Genomic DNA, 23,726 nt, shown 5'->3' on the forward strand with positions numbered 1-23,726 from the left:
TACTACTATTATTCAATGTACCCTAGTGTCACAACTGCTTTAATAGTGTGCAGGAGCGAAAAGATTTCCTAAGCAGAATGTAGTCTGTCACGCAAGCTATGAAAAATGTATGCGGAACAAGAACAGAATTCTTATATACACGATTCGACGCATTCTTCCCGTCATTATATTTTTTTTACCATGATAACTCTACAAATAATTTTTACAGTTATGCGTCTTGGCAGCATGAAACAAACACGGGGCACTGTTCACACAAACGTCGGCTTTTCTGTATGTTCATGTGCACTTTTTTTTCTGAGCTGCCATGATTTGTTCGAATGGCCGACTAGCCCGTGTTTATTTTTTGAACTCCTATGGTGTGCTTGAGAGATAACTCACACGGTTTGTTCAGACACCATGACATACAGAAAAACGAACATAAATACACGCACGCACGATCACACGTACACACACAGCTAGTATTCAAAACATTCAGAGCATGCTTGAAAGCTATTGCTAGGCAGTTTGCGACAGATTGCAAGCAGTATATGTGACTCCATCTGTATTTCATTAACTACAGCTGCACGGATTCTCAGGTGTAACACAGACGTGTACACTCTCCGCAAGACCCCTCTAAAGGGGGCACATTCTGAGCACCCAGACTGCTGTCGGCTCGCAAATTTTTTTGGTCCCCAATTCTAAAACTCTCAAGTGTTTCGGCGGAGTTCGGATGTGCGCCTCCGACTTGTACTTCGACATACACGGCGTGGTCGACCGTGCTCGCGCGATTATCTGTTTGAGGGGGAGTTTGTGCGGCGTCTGCTTTCGCCGTAAAGTTTGCGTTGAAGCTAAGACCGCACGAAGGTAACTTTGCTCGTTACAGCGGCAGCGTTTTCAAAAGCAGTGAGCTGCTAGCTAGAAGATTCAAAGCAAGGTCTTGTTGAAGTAACAAATGTGACAGTTTGCGCTCGTCCTGTGTATACCTGCGCGTTCTTTTCGTGCGTCCTTTTTTTTTTTTGTTTGTGCAGTGCGTCGCAATGTCGAGCTGTAACACTTGTTCTTTCACATTCGCCTTGTGTGTTTTCTTTCCCTGTGCCGTTTTTGCTTGTGCAGCGCGCAGCAGTTTCTAGCTACTTGCCGTTCTTCCTGTTACATTACAATTTCTTACTATAGCAATCATTGCTTCGCCCTTAAGGCGAAACTGTGACTTTTGCTAAGTTTTGGGTCCATCACTTATTTGTGATTTACCCTTTTTCCAAGTTTGGCTTTAACATGTTTTGTTCTTGCTAGCGGAATAAGCGATCGAACAAAATGGACAGTAGCTGGCACACATTTTCTCCCGACGGTACTGGCCGCCATTCACTGCTTACAAAATCTTTTGTTCCGCAGGGCATCATTGCCACACCAGGTGTTACCAAAAAGGGATCAGCCTACTCTGCAGCTTTGTGCTTTCCTGCAAGTTTGAGGTTATGTCATTCTTTTTTGTTCTTATTCTCGCGTAAACACGTTCCTTACGAAACATGAATGAGAGCGACCTACTCGTGGAAGTCTTCCAATAAAACGGCGCGTCGAAGCAAATGCGCTTAAAGTGCGAGACCGTTTGCAGATGTTGCAGATGGCGCGCCAACAGCAGTCACCATCGACTATACTCTTGAATGCACAGAACACGAGGCTTCGTGAACCAAATGCTAATTTCAAGAATCTCTAATGTATAAGGACGTGGTGTTCCCAGGAGTAGGAAGAAAATGTGGTTGCACGATTTCCAAGTTTCGGGACATGTTCTGAGCGGCGTTACCCTTCGGAGTATACCAGAAAGTGCCCGTATATATTAACACATCTCGTCAGCAGATATTTTGTTTCCCTTTCGGAAAGTTATCACTTCTCAGGCGGAGCATTTGTTTCACTCTCTGGTGACCAACGCCTGATTTCTTATGGGCAAAATATATGCTGCATTCATTCAGAGGCAACCTAGCTGCACTTTCGCATTCAATGCGCCAAGTTGAAGGACCGTAGTAATAAACATAAGCACCTTTTTTTTTCGTCGACATAGCTTATTCAAGTTTTTTAAAGCCGACGTGAAATCTAGCAAAGGCTAGTAAGTCGACAAGGAAGACTCATTTCTTCCACATTCATTTCTTCACGTCAAAGGATGGGTTGTTACATAACAAAACCCAGTTTCGCTGTTTCAAGCCTTTCGCAGCTTAGTGCAAGCTTCGCCATTTTTTTCCTGTTTGTACTCCGACCTTTACTGCGGCCTACGCAGAAAGACTTGCGCCTCTTTTGTTTCTTTTTTATGGAATTCAGTAACCGTCACTGCAGTAAATTTCATGCGTTACAGTTAAAAAAATTGTTAGTGTCGAGGGTTATTTGCCACCTGAATTTTAGTTGCTGAGGACACATTTCAGAAAAGAATATCAAATTTATTAGGTTCTCTTTAGTTTACAACAAAAACGAGTCAGTGAATAATGTAGCCACAATTCTCTGAAACATGCGTACTGTACGTAGAAATTATGCATTGTACACCAGCTCTAAATTTGTAACACCTTGAAGAGCCGTTTGCGTAATTAAAAAGTTCGCTTAAGCTCTAGAATTCGAGCATGGAATTGACGAACGTTACACTTTTTAATGGATGCGCCATAAATAATTATTATATCTAAAGATTATTGCAGAGTTGAGTAAGTACAAGTTTTTCTGCTAGTAGATATTAAACTTACCAATAGTGGGAACGTTATTGTCTTAGAAAGTATCCGTGTAAGCATGAAGCTAGAAGTTGCAGAGAAAAGTTCGCAGCCTCGCAGCTTTGAGATTCGGTTGCCGGTGTTGCCGTTTACGTTCAGCTTCGCAAGCGTCCTTAGCGCCGTTGCGAAGGAGAGTGCAGCGCTTGCCGGCGTTGTCGTTTAAATTCAGCTTCGCGAGCATCCATAGCGCCGTTGCGACTGAGAGTGCAACAGGAACGAGCGCGCCCCACATTATGTACAAGCGCTCAGCTTTGGCGGAGAGAGAGGAACGGGAGAGGAGAAACAAAGCGGAGGCAGCGCTCACGCCGCCTCCTGCCACCTCCTCGCGCTCATGCGAAAGAGAGGGGGGAGCGGACACTGCCCCGAGCATAAGATGCTTTCGCATTTAAAAGGCTCAGAAGTTGACGAAAACTTCGTATTTCTCCTGAATTCGAGACCGGCACCAACGCCGTTCCGAAGCGGTCGTTGCACAATCTGAGCTGAGGGTGAGGTTAGTAGGCTGCAATGCGGAGGCAAACTGATTTACTTTAATCAGATCGGCTCTCTCTTTTCATTTCAAGACAGCGCGTCCTATTAGCGCAAGAGCGTCAAAAAGAGACCGTGGCAGAGAAACTACGTTGTCATTGTCGGCTGCGTTGTCCTTGTGCAAAAAATTCCGCTGGGTGCAAAGAACAAAAATTTGTGCGACCCGCAATCGATCGTAGATATCTACGTGGCGGTCAAGTATTCCACCACAAAGCCCCGCCAGCGCTTGCAACTGCTTTGAAAAAAAAAGACCCAAAACAGGTGTCATATTGCGTAACGAGTGAGTGGTTTCAAGCTGCTCACCCATCACAAGGGTCTCAGATTCAGTTATATTCATCAGACACACGCTCAACAAAGTGTGCAACTACGTAGGTCAGCGTATTGCCTTCGAGAGGCGTAGTGCGCACTTCTCTACTTCCCAAATGATGAATTGTGGCGTAGTAGAGAGGCGTTGTAGCAGAGCTTTCAGAGTTTTGGCGTTGTAGGAGAGCTTACAACAACCTACGTGACACGCACAGACGCACGGTTGAGTTTGCTTACCAGAGGGGAAGTACTACAAGCTATAAAGCTGTAGCGATCCACTCCTAAAGGGGAAACTTAAGCGTCGTGCAAGTTTTTACGAATCGGTGCGTACTACGCGCTTCTGCCCACCTGACTGACGTCATAATATGTATAAATAAATGACTCGAATGAAGCCATCAGGAGCTCAGAGATACCATCCTCAACAATATATAGTGCGTTAAACACAGCCGAAAAACACAACTGCAGGACGGCTACATTTTCATAGAAGATGCCTGAAAATCAGTGTAGCGCGGTAAGCCTCGCTTCTCAGAAACGAATAAAATGGTGAAGCGGCAATACCCGTGCAACTGCAGACTATGATCGCGCATTTCACCCGAGTTCGAGAACCGGGCCTGCAGCTAATTAGGCCCAGGGCAGGGAACTTGGTTCAGCCTCCATTAACAGCACAGAGGAGCGGTGCGACATAAGCGCGAACGCGTAGGAACGACCTGAACCGACAAGAGTATATCTTGTACAATGCGACGAGTTGCACTACTTTGGCACTGACAAGAAGTCGTAAGAGAGGTCGTTCAGTACCGAATTTACGAGGCTGCGGATGGTCCTGCTTTCACGGAGGGCTTTCACCGCGTTTATGGTCGCTTAAGACTGCGTCGCCAAAAGCACCGCTTCCTCCTTCGCAGCGTGTTCCAGGTTACGGCTGAGTATCTTCCCCGCCTACATAGAAGGAAAGAAGTGTTAATTTCAAGGGCTTGTTTTCTTTGTTATACACAATATTAATGAGAACTAACAGACAATAATGCCAAGGAAAGTATAGGGGATGTTTTTAGTAATAAATGTAAGGTAATTGTGAAGAAAGAAAAGTGGACGAAAAGATAGCTTGCCGCGGGCAGGGACCGAACCTGCGACCTTCGAATAACGCGTCCGATGCTCTACCAACTGAGCTACCGCGGCGGCCATCCCCCCGTCCACTTTATAGGGTATATGTGTGCATTTAAACGTGGGAGCGTCAGTCAGCGCCGCCAGTAGCCATGACGGCGAGTGTGGAACACTCTTTTTCTGCCTGTTGGCGTCACGTAGCACGTGAGCTTATACGAGCTGGCAGCTGACCAATAATCCCTCGCATACTACCTGAAAGCATCAAGTCTGCCAGAACGAGACCCTCGCTATGAATGAAGGAAAGAAGTGTTAATTTCAAGGGCTCGTTTTCTTTGTTATACACAATATTAATGAGAACTAACAGACAATAATGCCAAGGAAAGTATAGGGGATGTTTTTAGTAATAAATGTAAGGTAATTGTTGTTCCTAGACATTTTTGCTTTTATTTCTGCGTCCATTGATGAACTTGTGTTGCAGTTTTTGCCAAAAGTAACGAGCAGAGACTGAGTGGTCCATGTCCATCGCCGCAACTACAGAATTTCAAATTGATCTCCCAATAGATAATTCATTCTCGTGTGCATAAACCGAACTCTGCAACCGTTGCTTGGTTTAGTGTCCCTTAACGGGAATAACGGGATATAATTCATGGCAAAAAATATGTGATGCACCTATTTCCGCAAATATGTTTTCATTATTACTATTAGTTTCAAGAGTCAGTGAAGTGAGAGCATAAATTCTAGGCATGTTCTCGAGAAGTGAGGGATGGTTTAGTCAGTTGTACCACATGTTTAAAAAGGCTACGTTGCTGCCGGTGTTGCGTACCGTGTGGATTCTAGGCGCCTAATGAGTACTGTCGCTCCATCAATAGTAGTGATTAAAACTATATTTGCATTTCTAGCCTGAGTTGCGAAATAAAAAAGTGAGAAATAAAATATTTGATAAAATTTTTAAAATTAGATATCTAAAGCGTGAGAACAATTTTGTGAAGTGTTAGATCATCATATTATCTTGTTTGGGCCGTGCAGTTCATCTAAACTTTCGAACTCTTTCAGGGCCTGAGGGAAAAAATAGTAATGGCCATTCGTCGAAATATACAATGTACAAATTTGCATTATGAGTGTCTGCATATTTAAGCAAAAGTCTCCTCACCAGCTAAAAAGTATTCATATGCAAGTACTCAAATTTTAGAGGCATTCATTATGAGTACTTCTTGGCTTTTCATGTGCCGAAACCTCACGAAAGTTTAGTTATACGGGGTTTACCTGGTGGCTAAGTCATTTACATTATTCTTTATATTATATAATAAACGTCATTAAAGCACAAAATCCATGTTGATTTTCCAGGCCGTCTTTTTATTTAAAACACGTCTCTGACCATCTCTGTACGATTTTGTAACAACTTTAACGCAGAAACTCCTACATCTGCTGAGGGCAATTTAAGTTTGTCACATCGCTAACACCATCCTAGCCTGAGCAGTTTCGTCCAGCCAGGTGACCCACTAGTTATCGTTTTTGTCTCTTTTCTTTAAACTCCAGAAACGTCAAGCAAAGTTCTTTTGAACCAGCAGTAAAATGGCATGACTTAAGCACAATGGATTATTTACTTAAGCTCTCTTGAAAGAAAAAAAAAACTCGTATTTTATTTCACCTCACAGCAAAACTATACTTTTATTGGTAGAGCAGGCGAGCGAGTGGGATATCATATGCTGAGCGCGGGGAGTTGAACCAGAAGATAAATATTTATTTTGGTGCTCCACACTGGGTAAGCAGTAACGGGAGCCAGGCAGAAGGGATAAATGAGAGATAGAAAGGTATAAACACACATTCAAACAAGGAACTGTCGCAGTCATTGAGTAATTTGTAATAACTGTTTGGGCCTCCCAAAACCACGAAATGATGATGCGAGACGCCCGTAGTGGAGTACTCCGGAAATTTAGACCACCTGGACTGCTCTAACGCACACCTAAATTTAACTAACCTGCCTGAAACGTTTTCGCCTCTATCGTAAATGTGACTGCCGGGGGTGGGATTCCATCCCGCGACCTTCGGGTCAGCAGTCGAGCACCATAACCACTACACCACCGTGGCGGGTCAGACATTCATGAAGGCGCGATGCCCATAGACTCGAGCAGCGCCTTTGTCGTTTTCTGACGTGAAGCTAGAACGTTCAGGCATTCGGAGAGCAGTTACTCATAAAGCGACTGGTCATCGAGGGGTGTCAGCACTGCTCAGATTGTCTGTCTCTGGGAGCTGTGTTGAGGAGAGGCAGACCAGGAAATTTGAAGGATATTATGCCACCGTATACCCAGCCCCAAAGTACACCAATTTCCATCTGTCATGCTGCAACGTGGAGGATCACCAAAGAAAGCTTTAGGGAGTTAGTCTCCTTTTAGTGTTAAGCTGATATCGATATATTTCGTAATTTTGGACAGTCTACCTATTGCACCGTTTCTGGCTGCTCTTATATTGTTATCGCTGTCTTTCATTGGATATACGTTTCCAGGTAATTCTTTCTTTTTTTTTTTATTTCTAGAAGAATGTAGGAAGAACTATTCGCCTAAAAAAGTAGTAATTTCCGAATTGACATTTCTTGCCCCTAACATAAGGCATACCGGAAATTATGGGTATTTTAAGTAGACACATGCGCATGCATCATACACAGCTGGATACAAAATATAAAGACTGCATCTGCATGCGGCAGTTAGACATTTATCAGAAAGACTAGTCCGGACACTGCGCTATGAGCATCAATATTACTGTGAACACTACATACCTGTTTCTTTCTTATGAAACTTTTTTTTTTCGAAATGTCTAGTTTTGTTGGCCTGATATATGCTCCAAAATACTTCTATATTATGGCAGACACTAGTCTCAAGCCATGGTGCTACATTTACTGCAATCTCTCCGAGAACCATACGAGCATGGTTAGCAGTGAAGCACAATCACAATATGCTTGCTTTTTTCAAAATATAGTTTTATAATGCCTTTGCAGTCAGGGTATAAATGCATGTTTAGAAGTATACGTGTCGCTACAGAGGTGATGTCAGAAAAGAATCTTTATATTCTTACATTTTCTTGCATGGAATGGAACAAGGTAATCGAACTAGACACAGACTGACGCTAAAAGGCTTATTCGTTTGCACAGACAGAAAGGACCCGAGCCATATAGAAAAATTCGGTAGAATGGCTTGCCTAATATGCATACAAGGGATTCTAGACGAACTTCTTTGAATTAGAGCATGACCACGGCCTTGAGGAGGGTTGGCCCCACGGTCACCACTTTTACTTCCAATGGCATTGATATGGTTCTGGAATCGCGTCCTGCACAGAGCGCAGTGGGCAAAGCGATTACGCTCATTAGGCCTGCTTTGCGGCGTCCTTGGCACGAGTTCGGACTAAAGTTTGCTCTTCAGTAATCACGTGCCTTTACCGTATCCCTTCTTTCCACCAAAGAGTGCAGTGGTTCGCAAAAAAAAAAAAAAAATTAATCCATTGCTACAAGAACGCATGGTCATATAAACACGCGTGGTTTTTAATTCTATTATCATACAGGCTCCTTCAAACAAAATTGTGTGACTTATTGTAAGAAAGTGTCAGTGGACCGCTGCGCGTGACAGACTCGCTGAATAACTTGATTCGTGCAATTTAGGCCACAGTGAAAAGTGGGAAATAGTCCAGCGAATAGTGGTGTCCGCAGACGTAGTACGATGTTATATAACAGATCTACTCTAGTCGTTTTTTTTAGAACTTCAGTTGTTATCTGAAGAGAACTCTAAGATTTATTACGTTTTCAAGAAGAGCTTCATATATTCGTTGTCATGAGCAACAACTTAATATGTGGTTATTCTTAAATCAGTTCGAGCGGTCTGCTGAAGAGATTTATAGCAATTCCAACATGTAAATATTAACGCAGAAAGTTCGCAATATTGCACCGCATGCATGTCTGCACATACATGTGCAGCACTGGTGCGGTCATTAGAGTAATCATGATGCGGTGCTTTGAAAAAAAAAATGTACAGTTCGGTGGTTTCTTAAAGACAGGCGCCGCTAAACTAAACAGACAGCTGCCTCGACAAAAGCGAGAACGTGTCTCTGCGGGTAACTCGATGCCTCGTTTCTTTGATTTACCCGCCACGGTGGTCTAGTGGTTATGGCGCTCGACTGCTGACCCGAAGGTTGCGGGATTGAATGCCGGCCGCGGCGGCTGCATTTTCGATGGACGCTCAAATGTTTGAGGCCCCTGTACTTAGATTTAGGCGCATGTCAAAGAACCCCAGGTGGTCGACATTTCCGAAGCCCTCAACTACGGCTTCTTGCATAATGATATCTTGGTTTTAGGACGCTAAAACCCATATATTATTATCGTTTCCTCGATTAATTGCATCATGTACCAGTGGGCGTGAGAGCCTATGGTGACAACATGGAAGATTAAAAAAGTGCGCTTACCCATGCTATAATATATGAAAAACTTCAAAGCATCCTACATGCAGCACGTTTGACAACACTTGTAATTGTGGGAGAGAAAGCAGCCAAACTTCACTAATATTTTCCTCCTTCTTCGCCTCGAGCGAAACAGGTGACGCCTGATGTAATAATAACTGTTGGGGTTTAACGTCCCAAAAGTACGATATGATTATGAGAGACTGGTAGTGGAGGGCTCCGGAAATTTCGACCACCTGGGGTTGTTTAACATGCACATAAATCTAAGTACACGGGCCTCAAGCATTTTCGCCTCCATCGAAAATGCGGCCGCTGCGGCATCTGGCGCCTGACAAGAGAAAATATAAGTACAAATCTGTCGTTTATTTGAGAGTCAAATTATCCAAAGTGAGGTTGAGAGAATGCTCGCCATCCGCATCATCGAGCTATTCTAAAGTCCTTGGGCATCACTCGTCGGTTTGGTCAGGAACAAAGATGGCACGTGATGATTCTTTGTTGATGATGATGATCTGGGGTTTGACGTCCCAAAACCAATATATGATTATCAGAGACGCCGTAGCGGAGGGGTCCGGAAATTACGACCACCTGGGGTTCTTTAATTTGCACCTAAATCTAAGCACACGGGCCTCAAACATATTCGCTTGCATCGAAAATGCAGCCGCCGCGGCCGGGATTCGATCCCGCGACCTTTGGGTGACGAATTTGTGTCGACTATCGACACATTAGCAAAGTTACCAAAAGCAATTACACCATTTCCCGCTAAAGGGGACCATGAGGCGATGCGAAGCCGGAGCACTTGCACGATCGCGTTCCATTGGCGTTCTTTGGCCATGCTACCCACCTCGCGTCGTGGAACGCGAAGAAAAACGCTATGCGCGCCTTGTCTTCCCTCTAGCCTGGCCGTTAATTCTCACAGGGCGAGCGGGGAACGCAGTCGGCAGGCGTGCGAGAGGGGGGCAGCGTAGGAGAGGAGAGAGAGGGAGGGGACGCGCATGCGCTGGTGCTCATTGCGGCGTTGCGCAGGAGAGAATTTCGGCATGTCTAGCCCACGTTTCAGAGGAAGAGTGCAAAGGGAGAGGGGGATGGTAAAGTGGAGAGGGGAGATGGGAAAGTGGAGAGGGGATTGAGAGATGGGGAGGGGAGGGGGGAAGTGGAGAGAAAAGTGTAGAGGGGGAGGGGCAGTGGAGAAGGGGAGGTGTGAGGGGCAGTGGAGAGGGTATGTGCATGCGCAGTAAGGGTGGCCACGCCGCACACCACCACCGCCACCACCACCGGATTGTACTCCGCCATAAGATACTTCGCATCTAAAAGACACTTCGCATCTATAAGACGTGTGCCCTCTGCCCCACACTGATGATGACCTTGATTATCTCTATGGTGCCCGCTATTTCTATTCCATTGACTGACGCTCAGGGCACTGGTAGGTTGAGTTTGACGACACGGATCGTGAAGAGACGCCATTTTTAACTCTTCATGGCTCCTATCAAGTCAAGGTTGTGCCGTTCGGCCTTTGTGAAGCTCCGCCACCATCGAGCACGTGATGGACTTTTTAGGGGCGAAGCTCTCTAAAGCGGCACCCGTTCGTCCCTCGTAGTGCGTAACCAGTCTTAACGCTAGTACCAGATCTTGACCTCCAATGTGGTGCCGGTGGGAGATTTCTCCTGTGCGTTGTTGAACAATAAAAAATTTGCAGCGTGCGCGTTAACTAAAAGCCGAATTCTTCTGTCTCTCATTCCCCATTAGCAGCCATTGGCATGTTCCAGTAGGAAACGTTAGTAGAAGTAGATGTGTAAGTCTTAGCTAAAAGCCGACTTCTTCTGTCTCTCATTCCGATTAGCAGCCATTGTTTACCTCCAAGGTAGTGCCTGGTGAGATTTCTCCTGTGCGTGATTAAACAATAAAAATTTTGTTCAAAACGCCGTTCATTGATGAAATAAACCAACGAAAGACGCCAGATGTTTTCTAAAAGCGAAACGAAAAGACGCCAGATGTTTCTAAAGCAAAACGAAAAGACGCCAGCTGCTTAACGAAAGACGCCAGATGTTTTCTAAAGCAATGGTTTTCTAAACAATGAAAATTCACAGCGTACATGCAAAATTAAAGTGAGCTGCAAGTCGTCATAACTCTCATCGAACCTTTAGTATAAACGCGCCCGATCTCACGTCGGTGATGATGTACTGGGCAGAATCCACGGAAGATTCATGGTTTACCGATGAACCTCCGCAGCTTCGCCCACTCATCATCAATCACTCCGTGGATATGCTGTGATTTTTTAGTGGCTTTGAATGGTTCACCTGTTTATTTGTGTAGTAACTTTAAATGCTTCACCTGTTTATTTGCTTAGACAATGTCATTGTTTTTTCGCTTACTATTGAAGCCCATCTAGAGCGCCTCTCAATCGACTTCGAGCTTTTTAATCGAGCTGGCCTGCAAATGAACTTGTTCAAAGGCCACTTCATGCGCTACCAAAATACAGTGCTTCGCCACTTCGTCGATGCTAAATGTGCACATGCACACGCGGCTAAAATAATTGCAGAACTTTCCTGTGCGCAGATCTGCAAAGTATGTTCGCAGCTCAGTCGGGTTGGGCTCGCATTTACGACGCTTCGTAAAACTTTTGTGGACATTACCAGACCTCTCACTGAGCTTTTAAAACAAGGCATCCCGTTTTCCTGGGGCTCATAAGAAGCTTTCGCTTAGCAGGTAACACTGCTCGCTAATCACCTTCTAACGACCAACTTTGACCCTGCTGCACCTCATCAGATCCATACGGAAGAAAGGAGCCGTGATATAAGCGCAGTATTACACTCTCAGAAAACAAGGTCGGCATACTCACTTACTAAATACTTGTCACAGAAAGCACTAACCACTTATTAAGTGAAGGTAGTAAAATGCAGGTTAGTGAAATTCGCTACCTCGTTAGTAAGCGAATAGTACTAACTTGAATGGTTAGTCCGTTACTAAATTGTAAGTAACCGCACTAGCAACTTAGTAACCCTACTAACTCTATATAGTGGACAAAAATTAGCGAAAAATTAGCCAACTCGAGGTTTGCGCCAATTTTGTTCATATGTATGTGTGCATTGTCATATCAAGTTGATTATACTGCAAAAGCATATATAAGGTGAAATGAAAAATATAAAGAAAACAAAATAACATTGCTTGCATATTGTAAAAAAGTCCGCGCAAACAAGACGGAACACAAGAAAGGAAGGACGCAGTACAAGCGCTGTACTGGCGGCCTTCCTTGCTTGTGTACCGTCTTGTTTGCCCTGGCTTTTACAGCGAAAGCTATTACGAGATCATTTCACCGGCCGTTTTTGGCGCCGTAGTTGTCCGCCGCCGCCGCCGCCGGTGTCCGTAACCACTATCGCTCGAAAGAAGAAAAAAAACGAAATAAGAAAAAATTTCCAGGATGGAGCGGGGTTCGAACCTGGGTCCTCTGCGTGGGAGCCCAGTGTTGTACCTCAGAGCCATGCCGGTTTTTTTTTTCTTTATTGCCTTCAACAGAGCCATGCCGGTGCTTGGAAGTGCCTTGCAAGAAGACGCTATACACCAGAGCACGCCTGTCTCGCACCCAGGCTGCTGGAGAGCCGAGCGGATACTCTCGCACCCAGACGCCGGGCTGACCGGGGCTGCCAAGGCGCGCGCGGGCTGCACCAAATAAACAGGGCAAGCTGCAGTTCTGAGGCTTTAAATTGCGAAGAAGTACCCGTTCACGCCGCTTCAGCGTATAAGAGCTCGTCTGGGCACTACTGCGTCGTATTCGGATGCCAAAACAAGCTGCGCAACAAGAGGATATTAGCGTTGTCTGCGACGATTACGACGCGCCATGGAAATAGTGCCGGTGCGGTGTTTTCAGCTTCGCCGCGAGTGGATAACTGTGATTCAAGCAAAAAAAAAAAAACTAGGAGCCGAGTGAAAATGCGCGAGTAAGTACACTAACAGCGTGTATTCTGCAGTGTGATGCCCACCTATTTCATTTTGCGAACCTAATTTCCGTGACACACAGCTGGGTTAAAGGCAGGCGTGAGCTTTGTGTGGGGGTGCACTTCATACCTTTGAGGGTTTCCTTTGACGAAAATCTAGTGCAAGGTAGTGCTTTCAAGCACAAGCAATCAGCATGCTTTGCCACTTTCAACGTAGTATTAAGCTTTAGTGCTTTTGATGGCATCCACGCCTTCGAGATTTTGTCTTCAAAAAGCGGCCAGAATTTTGTGCTTTCATTTCAGTGTTTGATGTCCCCAAATTTATTTGAACACGAGGCATCCAGCAGCACATAATACATATATTGGCAAGTAAGTAAACAGTACTCGCGCCAGTGTCCTTTACGTCGCAGGCGTAGTCCGCCGCGGTGGTATAGCGGTTAGGGTGCTCGGCTGCTGACCCGAAGGTCGCGGGTTCGATCCCGGCCGCGGCGGTCGCATTTCGATGGAGGCGAAATGGTAGAGGCCCGTGTGCTTAGATTTAGGTGCACGTTAAAGAACACCAGACGGTCGAAATTTCCGGAGCCCTCCACTACGGCGTCTCTCATAATCATATCGTGGTTTTGGGACGTTAAACCCCAGATATTATTATTATTACGTCGCAGGCGTAGCTAACCGGCTTACCTAAGAGTAGCACAGTTTTGCTTGTAAAGCACCATCGTTACAAGAATAAAATAGCGCAGGTAGCTTACGTTCCGCGAAACTACCCGTAAAGCGTACTGTAATTATTACGCGATGCATGCTGAAATGATGAGCTTTCACAAAACTTTGTGCACAACTTGTAATATCGGGCAACAAAACATCGTTTCACTCTTTTGCGAGCTGCACCGCAATTACGATTCACGCATACTACAGCGAGAACGTTTTTTTTTTTACAAATGTAACAGCGTACGTATCTGACGAGGTTGCTTCCGCAGCCCACTCAGCACGTACTGTATACATTGTGGACTTGCATGAGGAAGATGTTCTTGGTGTTCCAATAAAATCAGCGCAAATGTCCAGGCTAGAGAAGACGCCAAACACGCTCTCCGACGGGCTGAGTTTCGGAAGTTTCACGTTTGCTCTGTGTAGCGTCTGCTGGCGTGGCAGCCCGCGCGTGTTGTTTCGTCGCGTGTGCAATAGATGGCGCGACGCGCGATGCAAATATGGCGATGCGCATGGAATTCGCTGTGTTCTGGTCTATACAGGATTCATGTCCAGAAGGAACTACATTAACATATGTAATTTAGTGTGGTAGAAGGGTGAAATAACAACCACGCCCCACACAATGCGAAGTTCTGTAACCAGGCGTCACACAATGCGAAATGCGCAACGAGTGGGCAGTTGGATGCTTCCGACCCATTACAAGGGTCTCTGAAATAATTATTCATCTTGATCAGGCACAACACCAACAAAGTGCGCATAATGCCTTACATGTTTTAGCGGGTACAGCGGCTCTCCGTTGAATGACGAATAATGGTTTAGTGGCTGTTTCCCTATGTCACACAAATTATGATGAGGTGTAGCGTAGTGGGTTCCTCGCAAGTTCACTTGCATTGGTTGCCAAGGAAGCCCATAAGCCCATCATCCATTTCCTCAGGGTCTCGATAAATTTCTTCCCTCCACCCTATGTCTCACTTTCTCACGTCAACGTATGTTATATTGCATGGTGGGATAGTGAAATAGCGACCGGGCGTCACATAATGCGAATTACGTAACTGGTGAGCCGTTTAAAGCTTCCAACCCATTACAAGGGCCGAGCCACAATTGTTCATCGTCATCAGTCGTCACGTAAACAGAGCACGTATAATGCCTTACAGACGTGTAGCTGGTGCCTCGCTTCTACGCAGAATGACGAATAATGGCTTAATAGGTTGTAGCGTAGTGGATACCTTGCTAGTGTACTTGTATGAGTAGCCCCAAGAGAGTTTATAACAGGCTCTAGAAATGCCGCTCTTCCAGCTTTCGCTGTTACTGTGCTGCGCCTTCCGCGCAGGCCTGGAGTTTTTTTTCCAATATGCATCAATTCCAACTCGCCCACCACTCTATCTTACGACATTGCTTGATACGCTAATTAATAACCCGTAATTAGGTTAATTATTGCGACGGTAGGTAAGCAGCAGAACAACGTACATTGAGGCATGAATGGACAATTAGCGAGAGTACACATACACAAGCACACACAGAATATACAGGCTTCTACGCACAAGCCATCTACAATAACATCATCTTGACGGCTATTCATGTGTCTGCTTTGGAATAGCGCACATGGTACCGGTTAGCAGCTGTATAATTTAGAGAAGTAATTGGTTATTTTTTGCCCAGCATTTTGTATCCCACTGTTTTCATATATGTATGCCATCATGTAGCAAGAAACTCTCATTTCAACATAATCTAGAAAGTTAGACTGTTGTCTAAATTTGTCATCAGACTTTCAAAATAACGGCATAATGCACTACGGCATTTACAAAGCACCTGGCAACGCAAATATCTTAGTAGTTACTTAGTTAAATACACTAAGAAAGACTCCCTGGTTAATAACGGCAAAATTTACGAGCTTTGCTAGCTGCTGGCTAGTAAAGGGATGCCGCGAAGGTAGTAAAATAAGCTCTGAACTAGTAACTACATGCATGTGCTAACTGTTTACTAGCTTTTTTTCTAAGACTGTAGAGCGACGCCGTCGGGACTGTGGCTGTTTCATCACCAACGCCAGCCTCCTCGTATCTGCATCTAAGAGCAATCATTACACTACACTGGCAAGCGTTCCGCTCTTCTTTGTCGGCGGTTGGGAAATTGCGACCGCACTAATACTCTGTCAAGTTCGGTCAAGGTTGGTCTCTGAATCCCTCTAAGCCTGGCTGCAACATTGTAAGCAGTAAATCTCAGAAGTGTTCAAGGATGCAAACTGGATCTCGCCGCCATTTCATTCGATTACCCGATCTCTCATCATAGACGCACGTCAGAGAGCCCTGGAGACTGCCGATGCGCAGACAGGCAGCGGGCCACATCGGCAACGTAGGTCACCTCGTGCGACGCCCTCTCTGCCGCCTCAGTGCGGCTTGCTACTTTCAGCTTCCCCAGTCAGTTTTCTAAAGCTACGGCCGATGTAGGGCTGTAAAACGTTAGATAATGCTGTCCATCAGGGATGGCTCAGAAGGTTTCATTATGCGAGTAGACAACAGCGGCAACACTGTCACTGAAACTTGGGAAGGTCCGCAAAAGAAGCTCTGTATATTAGGCAGCTCTGCAAAATATGCGATTCGTGAGGAAGTGCTGGAACATTTTCTTGCTTTTATTTTAATAACTGATTTTCATCGTAGCTAAATCATTTCGAAACACTGTTCAGTTTTGAAGGATTTGTTACACTGGACTATGTAATAAAAACTTTCCTGTACGTTAAATAATACTTTGATCATTCAGAAAGAGTCAACTGCCTGGTTAAAGTTTGCTATTGCGAAGATTGCAACAGGGCGGCATATTTGCCTGTTACAATAACACGTATCATTTGCGCAAGTTAGATCTGCCTATTGTCATAATAGTTAAATCTATACGATCCGTATGCGCGCCATACATATCAAGAAAGGCTGTGTAGCGTTCGTTTTGCGCGCTGACCACACTTCCCAACGCGCGCGGGTCTTTGAAAACATTACACTAAATGTGCCTGTGATTAGGCGACTCTACTAAACCCATTTTAGATCCAACAATGGGCTTCTTTTGTGTCAAGGTATAAAGTATGTATCGAAAGAATGGAGCGCTACTGGGGCTTAAGTTCAGGAGAGTGGGGAGCCCACAATGAAGGTATGGCAGCAGGCGTAATTGATAATTATACTTGACCCCCAGTGATGAAAAGCAAAAGATAAACAGCATGAATACATCGCTGTAAAGTTATTGTCCTTTCACCGGCCAACCTCGAATGACTCAATTAGTGACCAAATGGTATACGGCCTGCTGCATCTTGTCAGAGACCAGTGAGCGCTATGTGTAACCAAGGTTATAATGGAAGGCCATCAAGAAATAAAAATGTGTGCTGTATTAAAAAGACAAATTTAGTGATGATGTCCCCGCTCACGCTTTCTTTTCACTTCAGCATGATGCATTGCGATCAGCGTCTCCCTGAAGAGCGTGTTGTTTTTCGTGTGTACGTGAGCATGGTAGACGATAGCCCCTACTTCTCCATTAAGCTTGCTACTTACTCCGTGCGTGTCGCCTCTTTTATGTGAAGACGGATGGGGGAAGCGGCACAAAGGAAGCAGCAGTGCTTGTTACTCTTTGCGTGGCAACTAATAGTGCAAACATGAGTTATACTGTGTGGTTGTGCGTGAAAAAAAAAAAACAAGCTATAATTATTAGACAGGTTGTAGCGCGGACATTGGTGTAATTTAGAGGTCTGGGATTTTTAGCTTGCACCAATATTTAGGCAAACGTCAACTCTTCCCTAGCGTCAGAAATGCGGCCGCCGTGCTTTGAAGCAGATCAGCGCCCTCGAGCACAGTCAATACCTTGGTCTTCTATGCTTCACACTGCACGAGCTCTATACTGAGCTCGTGCAGTGCGGGCATATCTCAGGGTACAATATTAGTGGGTACCTCAGGCAGGAATTCACAAGCAAAGATATGTTGAACTTGTGCGAAAAATGAATACAGTGATAACGAGAGATGTTTATATTAAGGCAAATGGACTTTCGCGCGCCTGTCACGCAGGATAAAGTGAAAAGGGCATTGTCGGCTCTGAAGTTTGTTACAGCGAAAGCTGTTATGAGATGACAACAGCTGATTTTGGTGCCATAGTTGTCCGCCTCCGTGGCGACTATCCCGTGAATTAAGAAACAATGGATGAGAAACAAATTTCTAGGATCGGATGGGATTTTAAGCCGCGCCCTCTGCGTGGCAGTAAGGTCTTCCACCACAGTGCCGCGCTAGTGCTTGTAACTCCTTCGCAAAAATACTCTATACAGGCGTCATTTCGGGCAAGGAATCGTGTTAACATATGTAATATAGCGTGGCAGAAGAGTAAAATAACAACCAGCCATCACAGAATGCTAATAGCGCAAAGTGTGCGGTTTAGTGCCTCCCACAAGTGTTGCGGAGTTCCATTCCAGAATTGAAATGACTCCGAAATCATTCCACATCATTCCAATGACCTCGGAATGGAATGGGAATGGAAAGGGGGGAACGCTTTGAGGGATGCAATGGGAATGGAATTAAGCGCCTTCTGCACGCAATGGAATGGGAATGGAATCACTTATTTTTCCGAAAATAGAGCACCTTTTCGTCTACATGCTGTTTTTCAACCTTCAAACATTGGTAAGTCAGAGCCTCGAATTTGACAATAAAGCAGTACTTTTAAAAAGCCTCGGCTGAGTACAAGCTCGGTACATTTATCAGCAACACGCCTACTACAAACCGAGGCATAAGTTAAAAACAAATGCATTTCCCAGCAGTGTACAAACAAATGCGTTATCCTTGCAGATACTAACGGGAAAAACAAACTACCCCTGCACGCTGGTTCGCACTGATATCCCCCCACGAAAGTGGCGAATTCTCTATGCACAGCATGATCTTTATCACACGAGCAGCTTAGTACCTGACACACGAAAATAACCTTTGCGACCAGGAAGACACCGCATACATGTGCACAGTCGAACGCAGGAAGTTCTCCTCACCCCATTCATGCTTGCGGGGCGCTCTTGACAACTGTCAGTGCTGACGAGCAGTGTGGCCCAGTGTTCGTTATTCGTTGCAAAGGCGCAGGGTGCCAGACAGGTGCACTGTTCCAACTAATTCCAGCAGATCTAGATGGTTTTGTTCTCCATTACCCAAATCTTTGTTCTATCCATATTCACGACCGCTCCAGACGCGTCGCAAAACTGCTTAACCTCTTGAATATTACTTTTTCCAGCATAAAAATACGCTATGTCATCATTTTAGCATTAACATATTTAAGCTTAAACATTAATAAAACATCACCACTCGTTCAAACATGCTGACCATGCAAATATTATAGGTAGCGGAAGAACTGCCCCTATGGGACCTAGTAGAGTGCTTGCATCAGATGTGTCACCAAGTTACTATTCCTCGACCTTGGTAACGTGTTTTGCGTACTTCTGCAGTCCTTAATGCGTCTGATAGCATCCGCTTTATGGGGCGTTCATTCTTAACTCGATAAAACTATCAAAATGCCTTTCCAACGTTGAGGAATTATAGGAATGGAATTGAACTGCCCGGCCATTCTCGGAGTGGGAATGGGCTAATTTTTTTCATTCCGTGGAATTGAAAGGAATATAACAGCGGCAAGTTCCACTTCCCCGGAATGGAATTGGAATGGAATGGAGGTGCCCATACCGACACACCGCTTCCCACCCACTGCAAAGTGCTCAGCCATAATTCTTTATCGTCTTCAGCCACAACTGAAAGTGCACATGCCTTACACATGTGTAGCGAGTACAACGATTCTCCGAAAAATGACAAAAAATTGCATAGTGGCAACTTCTCTACTTCATAAAAATTACGATGATTTATAGCGTAGTGGGTACTTTGCATGTGTACTTGTATTAGTTGCACCAAGAGACTCTACAACGGGCTCTACAAAGCTCACTCTTCCAGAATGATGTCGCTGCGACTGTGCCACGTCTTCCGCGCAGACCTGGCGCTCCTTTTATCAGAACAGAGGTCTCGGACATCAGAGAGTACACTCAATGGCGTGCTACTTCTGAGATCCTGCTCACTCCCTTGACACAAAGCATTGAGCCCACTAAAAAAATCGGATTTTTCTTTTGAGAAAATGAATACTGTGACTTTGAAATTATTACTGCTGTGTGCAAGTAGTAATTCGTGGTACAGTTACTCCCGCTCCTCTGAAGAATGTGTATTACCCTTGTCCCACTTTCCTAAGAGGAGGGCAAATAACTACATCACAAATCCAATGTTTTCTATGATTACCTTAACTTCAAATTTTGCATTAAAAAACCGTTACGAACCGCTACGCAACATTTTTGTTTCGTTCCGGAACAGAAACTGAACGGAACTATTTGCGGTGTAACGGAACTGAAACTGAAACGAAAAACATGCCGTTCCAACACCGTTGCCACAAGAAAACCACGAAAAGCTGTTCTCGTAGCCAAAAAAGAATTGGGGCACTATCGCCGTAGTGGTGCGAAGACTGAGGAAAGAGTGGAGCTTGTGGCGTTCCCCTCTTACTTACCCTCACTTCTCTTACCCTCTTGATATACCACACTATACATGTCTATGCTATGTCTAACCATCTCCCCTCCTCCTCGCACGACTCCGCAACCTCAGTTCCCCTTCCAAACTCCTTGCTATACTCTACTATACGTGGCTATTCTATGGTTTCTTTATCTTCTTCTTTCCCTTTATCTCTTTATCTCTGTTTTTGCTTTCTCTCTCTTTATTTGGTTATATCTCTTGCTTTCTTGGTCTCTGCTTTATCGTATTTTTGTGTCTGTTTCTTTCTACCTCTTTCTCTCGGTGTATTTCTTTATCTGTTTTTTATAGTTTCTGTCTTACATTCCTTTCTCTCTCTCTCTCTATTTCCGTCTTCCTCTTTCTCTCTGTACTCATTCTGTCGTCAATGCGAGTTATTGCATTGACAACATCAGCGTTACGTCACTAAAAGCATTATCCAATCTTCCATCGCTCGCTGTGCGTCGGCGCATTCCTTCACTTTGTCTCTACCATAAATTCTTTCACAGTTCCCATCTGCATGAACCATGTTACATCAAACCCGCAGCGCGTATATCGCTCAGGACAAGCCACCCACTGCAGGTTTCACTAATGCGTGCTCGAACATCAACATTTTCAGCATCATTTTTTCTCCGCACGGCAAAAGACTGGAACGACCTGCCTCCTGCCATTGTCGACATAACATGTCCATCTTTATTTGCACAACACGTAACTGACCATATTCTGTCAAGTAGCCTCCGAGTATGATTTTGTTTTCAATAAAGTTTAAGTGTGTTAATTTATATGTATGTTTTGTAAAAATACGAAGAAATGTACAGAATTGTAACCCATGTATTACTTAATATATTTGTTATGTGAACATGTTTATCCCACCACTTATGTAATACCCCCCGGGGGTCTTTAAGGAAAATAAACTGACTGACTGACTGACTGACTGACACGCCGGGCAAATGGGCGCACGTGCTTTGGAAGTTCACGAAGAGGGCACGCGCGGTTCAGGATTATTCTAGTTTTCGTTCGCCACGAACGGGTTTCTCCAAGCATAGGCAGCCCCACTGTTAAAGAGATATTTGCTTAACTAATGAAAATGCCGGTGGCTCCCTGAATATGTGAAAGTAATTAAATTACATGAAAAGCTTTAATTAATGGCGAACTAAATTTGCAGATGCAGTATGCTTGCCCTGAAATTATCTTTATGCTCGCTCAATGCAATTGCATCCCAGCCATGCAGATGCTAGAGCGTCAGATGCTTTATGTTTGGTGTAATGACCATTGTTGCTTGTCATGCACATATCGAAGTCATAGTAAACCTTGGAAGTTTGAATATGTGAACACTCTTTTCCTTGTTCACCCCTCTTAAGTAGTTTGATCATCAAGTGTCAGCGAACGCGCTTCTTTCATTTTCTGGACATAATACCCTTCTCCGCAGTCACTGCTGCGTCGCCTGCTAAATAATTCTTCGGATTACGAGGCATTAAATGTTGTTGCAGACCTGTCTTAACTGCTTCGTACCATAGCGCTTCTCAGCTTTTGCACGTTGTGGCCCAATATTGTTCCTTAACTCCGTTCTCCACGCTGTTCTTTTGTTGCCGAATGTTTCACCTCTTGCCTCTTCTTCGACTTGTTCGTTCGGCAACATACACAAGCGTGTTACTGTCAACTTGAAAACATATCCAGTTTTATATTTTCCCGTACCCTGTTGCTCATAAGTGGCCCAAGACTTCAACTGGAGCAGAAATTTAGCGGTGATGGTCCACTGGCGCAACCTCTATAATCGGCAAGGCAAGAGCAGCCATCAACTGACGGTCAGTCACAGGCGCACGGGAAATCGGTAGATTATATAAACTACTGAAGTTGCCACTGATCCATCACTTGAAGACATTACTCATTACACGCAACTTGATTTCATAGAAAGCTGTTCAAAGGAATACGCATGCATATAAGGCTTACGGAAAGCGGGTATAAAAAACATCACACGTCCGATGGAAAGCATTTCCTACATTCTTCAGCAATTAGTGAACGCGCATTGAGTTGCTGAACAGCCATTTCACAACATTTGCAATGATTCCGCTTCGTCTGAATTCTGTTCGTGACGCCTTACCTTAGCTGCAGCTACAGTGAGACTGCCCAAATTATGGGGAGGATTTCCAGGTCGCGACTCCAGGCATCCGTCGTCACCGTGGCAGTAATAGGCAGCGTGAAGCTTCCAGCGAGTCGGTGAAAACGGCACCCGCTCGTTCCAACTCGGTGGCAGCGTAATAAGTCCTAAATATATGGACTGTCGTTGGGCCTAATGACATGGGTGCCGACATCGCCTATACTTGACGGCCCTTCACACATTAACTGATGCGCCCGTACGGGCACGGCTGGGAATGAACTGCAACAATTGCCGCTTCGAGTGAAAGCGTTCTGTTTGCTTTGATCTCATTACGCCTAGTTCATTTTGAGATGTGCTAAATGAACCTGGCCTTTCTTTACCCATTAGAAAATCTGCGTCAACTACATATGTCCTTGCTTTGTTATCTTTTTTTTTTCTAGTTAACGAGAACAGTACCAGAATGACACTAATGATTTAAGGCGTGCAGTGTTTCTTCTCTGTTTTTTTTCTGAGAGAGCAAAGAATTGTCAGAAGTATATTTGTTTCTTAGTGCGCGAGATTTCGCATAGATTAGATGTATTACAGCTTTGTTGAAAACCCTATTTCTCACAATGTCGAATACCTTTATGCAAATCGATTAACCGCAGCTGGAGTAATATAAGCAGCAGCCGCACTAAAATGCAAAATGAAAAATTTGGCTCTAAAGTGCCGAATTTATAACGTGAAGAAAGGAGCATTGGTGTGTTTTGCAGACATGCACAACTTTCTTTTCTACATCGTTTGTGCATGCCTATACCGCTAGTGTTAGCGTCATCCACTGGTGGCAGTCTTCTGCATCTCACCCGTATGTTAAGAGAGGAGGGCACAACGCATCTACCCGTTACCCCATTTCCTGAAAGGGTCCTCGTCAGGCCCCATATGAAATTGTATTTAGCCACGAGCAGTTTATCGCTGCCTGAAGTACCGTTCGGGCAGCGCTCTGCCGAAGCCTGTTTCATTCCATTATATGCACACTCTCGGTGAAACTTTTGCGTCGGCATCGCCATGCTGTTCTACACATGTATCGACCCAAAACCACGATATATATATATATATATATATATCGTGCATCTGTGTCGTTCTTGTACAATGGCGCAGTCGGCAAGATGGGTGTTGGCGGACAAGACGGCCGCGTGCGCCGAGCCAAGGATTCCGTCGATGATGTACTGCCTGGCTGCTGGGGAGCTCCAGAGTGTACCGCAAGCTTGTAAAAGGGATAGCTTGTCGTAGATGTAAGTTGCGACGTCTTCAGTTGCACCTTGCCTGCGTGACCGCATGGTCATGAAACGATCGTCATAAGCGCTCGGAAGCGGCTCAAACGCGGACGTCAGAGCCGCGCTCCATG

This window comes from Rhipicephalus sanguineus, chromosome 2 (genome assembly GCF_013339695.2).
Source record: "Rhipicephalus sanguineus isolate Rsan-2018 chromosome 2, BIME_Rsan_1.4, whole genome shotgun sequence".
Classification (NCBI taxonomy): domain Eukaryota; kingdom Metazoa; phylum Arthropoda; class Arachnida; order Ixodida; family Ixodidae; genus Rhipicephalus; species Rhipicephalus sanguineus.